This window comes from Oryzias latipes, chromosome 2 (assembly GCF_053564925.1).
Source record: "Oryzias latipes strain Hd-rR chromosome 2, Olatipes_Hd-rR_3.1".
Lineage (NCBI taxonomy): Eukaryota > Metazoa > Chordata > Actinopteri > Beloniformes > Adrianichthyidae > Oryzias > Oryzias latipes.
Window position 1 is genome coordinate 3882799 of NC_136238.1, and position 6000 is coordinate 3888798.

Below are 6000 nucleotides of genomic sequence, written 5' to 3' on the forward strand. Positions count from 1 at the left end.
GCTGTTCCAGATTTTAGCTGCAGAATATTGAAACGCTGATTCCCCTTGTTTAGTTCTGACTCTGGGAATCAACAGGAGGCCGGTCCCTGAGGTCCTCAGAGTACGAGATGGTTCATATGGCACTAACATGTCAGAGATGTACTTTGGTGCTCGGCCATGGAGAGACGTGTACACAAGCAGAGCTGCTTTGAAGTCTATTCTTTGAGGTACAGGGAGCCAGTGCAGAGACCTGAGCACAGGACTAATGTGATCATACTTCCTTACTTCTAACTTCATGTGACGCTGCAGCGACTAAATCTGATGGATATAAACCAGAAATCCACAAAAACCAACAGAATCAAACAATAAAAATGTCCAAATGGATCTGAAATAGACATAAAAACTAGTTTGAATGATGTTTTTCTGCGTTAAATGGAGTCACCAACGTGAAAAGAGGAAAAGTTGATTGAATCAGTGATGAACAGAAGCACAAATACAGAAAGACATCCTCAGCGGGGGGGTTACCAGCAAACAGCACCTTTAGCCAAAATAGATCCAGATGTGAGAATCAAACACTCCTCTACACACTGAAGCAAGCAGCTCTACAAAAGGTTCTGGTTCTGTTTGGAAGAGGAAAAATCCCAGCAGAACTTTAGTCATCAACAAGTTTAGGAAAACGTCTCTGCTGCAGAACACAGGAGAACCAAACCAACTCATGTGTCTGTGTGGGACTGGAAGTTCAGAAAAGTCCTCATGGCTTTGAGATGCTTTTTGGGAACAAACAGATCCCAGAGTGGAAAGCCCACACCATGACAGCGCCGCCTCCTTTAAGGCTGGAAGCTACATCTCCAAAATACACTTTGGTGGCTGTTTTGGAGCAGATGAGAACTTTTTCAGACGGTAAAAACGTCTGCAGCTGGAAAAGTACAACTCTGTTGGACAACGTGCTTTTATTTTGAAAATTACAATGACTTGGTTTCATTTAAAGTAGATTTATACATGTGTGTATTTGTTATTTACAATGATGTTCTTATTGCAAACCTGAAAGTGAATCCTTGTAAAAGGGCATCATGTACAATAAAGTTTGAATGATTGAATAAATAAATAAATAATCAACACAGAGTTCTGTCTGTGGGATGTTTGTGTGCATTTATACATGCCAACATATCCCAGAATTCCCTGGTTTCAGCGCCATCATGTTTGAAAAACAACTTTATTCCACAAAAAGCAAATAAATCCAGTAGAAAACATCAAACTAAAGCTTGGTGGGTGATGCTAAAGCTGCTGACGCCCTCTTTTTACATTTGATTATTATTGAAATATAATCATTACAAACTCTCAGACACAACCACACAATGATGCAAGGCACAGCTCTACACACACAAAACAACGTCTACATGTCTAAAAATCTAGAAATCTTTCAGTATCAATGACATTTCAAGGCATTTAACAATCTGGACTCTAGATCAGTAACTATTCTGGAGCAGATTTCGAATGTCATCAATAAAGGATTTGAGTTCTGAATCCATTCAATGAGGAGAAATACAGTCTGACTTCAATTTCAAACACAGTCAATTCAGATGATCTGTTTTCATTTGGATGCATTTCTTTCATTTTGGGGACTACGGGCCATTTGATGAATTTCCATAGTTGATCACCTGATGTGTCTGTTATTTTAGATTGATGATACTTTACTGTTAAAGTCATGGTAGAATTGACCTTTAAAGGATTTGTTTACATATTTATCATCACATTTTTCAGTGAGTTTTATTTCATCTATGACTAAATGTGGTAGTTTAATTTGAACACTGGAAGACAATCTTCTATTTCTTATTAAATGGATTAAAGCAATTGGAATTTCTCTGCAGGTTTTCTGAAATTCCTTGGTTGAACATTAAATATCAAATTGACTTTTGAAGTCTCTTCATTGAAGAATTTCTCCATTTGAATCAAGAACATCGTTTCCAAAATGATCTTGAGGTCAAACCAATTCTGATGAAACATTGTCTTCCTGTTTGTGGTCATTACTCTGTTGTTCCACAGGGGGGCGCAGTGAGGCCAAAACTAGGACTACATAGCATTTTCCACTGGAAAAGTACTTGTTGGTGAAATTCTGAAATCTTTAGAGAAAGTTTGGAAATTTCAAAGTCACATCAACAAAAATCTAATCCAGCGACTTTTTTGAAGATGTTTTTGGTAAAATGAAACCAGAATGAGTCAGGATTAGCTAGAAAGTCTAGAAACATTATAATCTGTCTCTCCAAAGCCAAAGGACTCTGCAGTGAGAGACATCAGCCGCTAGAGGGCGCTGTCACCTGTTTACCTGGAATTACAATCTCCTCCAGGATGATGCCGATTCTCATGAATGGAAACGGAGAAGCAAAGCTTTCCAGGCTTCAAACTCTGAGTTTGTCAGTCCACCATGTCCTCAGGAATGTGAAATTCATCCCAAGGATCAGGGATTTGAGGAAAACCTGTCGGTCTTTCCACAATCTGCAGCCACAGGAGGCTCATGAAATTCTGGACTTTAGGCTTTCTTCCTATTTTCCAGAACTGTGAACTTTTCAGTCCAAAGTCAGAAAGTGAGAATCTGGACTGAAACAAACGGGATTCTGGGTAATTTCTCTGGAAACTGTTGCTAAATTCCTGAAACTGTGTGTTTGCGTGTGTGAACATGAGTTGGATGGTGGACATGCAGACTTGTCTGAATGTGAACATTTTTGGAGCCGACAGGTATGTTTCCAACGTTTGAGTCTGTGTGTGGACAAGCCCCGCCCCTTCTAGATCTGGATTAACCCTTGTGCTATCTTAGATGATCCCCCCCCCCCCCCTTCCACTGACGTGTCCTCCCTACCATGACAAAGGTGGATAAAGGTGGAAAGATTTTATGGAATCCATGGACACCAGTGAAGATCACAAATCATTGAAGAAAAAAGGTTCAGCGTCTGTCTAGTGGGTCTAGATGACCCACCTCCCAACGTTAAAGTGCCTAGGATAGACCAGGGTTACTTCAAGAGTTTTTGTACTAGAATTAAGACCTATTGTGTAATCACTAGCTTTTGTAGCTCAAACCAAGACAAAAAATAAAAGCATACAGTTTTAGTATTCTTAATAATATTTATTTAGATTGCTTTTTTCAAAATTGCTTTGAATACACTGTTAACATAGAATACCTCTGCTTCTAAAAATACAAAGAACTGCTTGAAGCATTTCAACATAAATTTAACATAGGCTTACAGCTAAATCTTAATGTACGCTGATGCAGGCCATACTAGTAAATAACCTGAGGTTAAGAGAAATAAGAAAAAGAGTGTCTCTGTTCATCATCACCAAACGAGGCATTCATTTCTCACCGTGAGAGCCCTACTTCTCAGGAAAACGTTCCACTCTACCACAGCTTTTTTGTGTGAACTTGTGGTGTCCCGTTGGTGAATATTGTCCTTCAATATTTCTGTCTGACTGACATAAGGAAGGGTTGCCACACACTTGGGATGGGTAAGATGGAAGGTGTAGTGGTAAGCCAACAGATAAAACAACCTATGGCCAAGATCTTCTTTGGCAAAGGTGGTGATGGGAGTTGCTCCACTTTCCACGAGACAGCAGGACCCATCAAAGAGCAACACCGGGCTGGAGAAAGACCTCTACTCCAGATTCATCTGTTGGCTAAAGATAAAAATAATTAGGGTACAGCAGTTTATGTTGTAACTTCACTGAAAATATTTTGTTAGTAATAATGAAACATCACTAGGGTCGTATTTGCCATTTTGAAAATTAATATAATTTTTGTAGATGCTTGTATTTAGGCTTTTTAGGTGTCATTAACATCATTTTGCATATCTAGTGTCAGGAAGAAAAACTGAAATAAATGCTGGGATCCTCACATTGTTCCTTCCAGTCTCTACCCACAGTTATTACAGACCATCAGAGACAGACAAAGCACAAAATCAAAGTTTCCAATGGGAACAAAAACTCACCTCTAGAACATGCAGCACTGCTTCACTAGCATGTGCCAGTTTTTGAAGGGGTGACGTTGGAGATGGGAAAAGCTCTGAAGAGTGCAACGTTGAGTTCAACTAAAATAGAACAATATAATAGAATAGCTCAGTTATTAACTTCATTGTCAGTTTGATGTTGAGTTTACATTAAATTGAATATCAGCTTGCATAATAATAACACAATTCTGACCAATGCCTCATTATGCAAAAGAGACAGTAAATGACTTACCTCCACTTAAGTTCATGGGAGGCTTCACTTTTTTCCAAACTCTGTAAAACTGCACTAGTGAGCAGAAGTCTTCCCATCTGTCCTGTACTTGACATCTGAATCCTGGATCCACCGCAGCTCCTCCATCACCTAAAACACAACATATAACAATGCCTCCTTTGTAAAGATGGGCGTGGGGGGAACAAAATCAAAAACACAAGTAAATTGAAGCTCCTTGAAACATGGATATGCCTCCAGAATCTTTGTAGGTCTATCATCTTCTTTTAGGACATCACTGTCAATGAAGGCTTTTCTTGACTGAACTCTGAGCTCAAGGATCTGGCAGACAGCATCTTGGTTTGGTTTTGGTTCTCTATACATCTATTGCAGTGTTTTGTCACGTCTGGCCTGTATTGCCCGGCTATCTGTTTCTGCTAAAGTGAAAAATAAAAATCAGTAAAGATATCAGACGTATTCTGAATTATACAACTGTTATACTTCCATTATTTATACTCTAAAGAGCCACATAAATACAGAACAAATGAGAAAGCATCTTCCACCGCTGTATATTAAAGCTTGTTTACAATGTAAATGTAAACCACAATAACTGTAATGTCTGAATATCAACAATATCAATGTCACAATATCAATATCCAATGGTATAAGGATAATTAAGGTAGGTCAAAAAAATAAGAAAGGTAAAGCATTTTAAGTGATCACATGGAGGGCATAATTTTATTCCTGAATGAAACAGCAAAACAACATATTTGAGATCTGAGTCAAAGATACGAGTTCTTAGTGTCATAACTTTCTCATAACTTGTCTATCCAAGTAAGGGAGGTTTCATTGCAAAGCTGGTCAGAGAAATACACGAATTAAGGTTGATATAAATTCCATTTTTACTTCATTATTAAGTAAGGGTTTGTGGCCGACGAAGTGTGCGGTTACTCCTTTTTAACGCACGCCGTGGAAGCCTGAACCGTCCGACGCGAAGCTTCCGCTTATACCATGGTCATTTACAAAAAAATATATTTTTCAATCAGTTTTAGTACTTTATTCTTGTTTTTTGTTCAGTTTAGATCACCTTTTCACAAAAAGCGGACTATTTTTTATGTGTTGCTGCGCGTTGTCATGACCACAAGTTCAGGTGCGGAGCCTGCACTGTAGCGGAAAAATGTAGGATCATATGGTGATCGTCCTGATAAAATAATCAAAGCGTCATTGTGCACCTTACCGCTAGTTATTGTCCAGATGATGAAGCAAAGCGTGTTAAAGAAAGAAATACACAAGTAGCTTCCAAGATTTTATTATAAGAAATCTCTAACAATAAAGCTGAACATTAGCTGTCAACAACAATTTTACATCAAGCCTGTTAACTTTGAACTGAACAAAAAAGTCGGCTTTAGGAAGACAGAATTATTTATTTAAAATTCAATTCAACATTGCCATTAATCGTAAAATTTGACAGAGATACTGGCATGTCCATCATATTGCTGTTCGAAGGACCGATATTTCGTTTTTGTGGACCCTGACCACTGCTTGTGGCGACGTTGCGGGACGACAAAATGTTGCTCCATTCTCTCCTCTCCTGGAGTGACGGAGCCCAGTAAGCCTGCAGGCTGCTTTCACAGCGGTGCCCCGTCACAGACATGATCTGGTGTGATTCCAGACCGGCGTCTGAGAGTCGACCCACAGCCCTCTTCACTCATTTTTTTAGCATTGCTCCCAGGTAGTTGACACCCATCGGTTCCCTGGAGTACCAAACCTCAGCTGCTGCAGTGACGGAACGCTTGGGATGCAGAGAAAAAGATTTTGCAT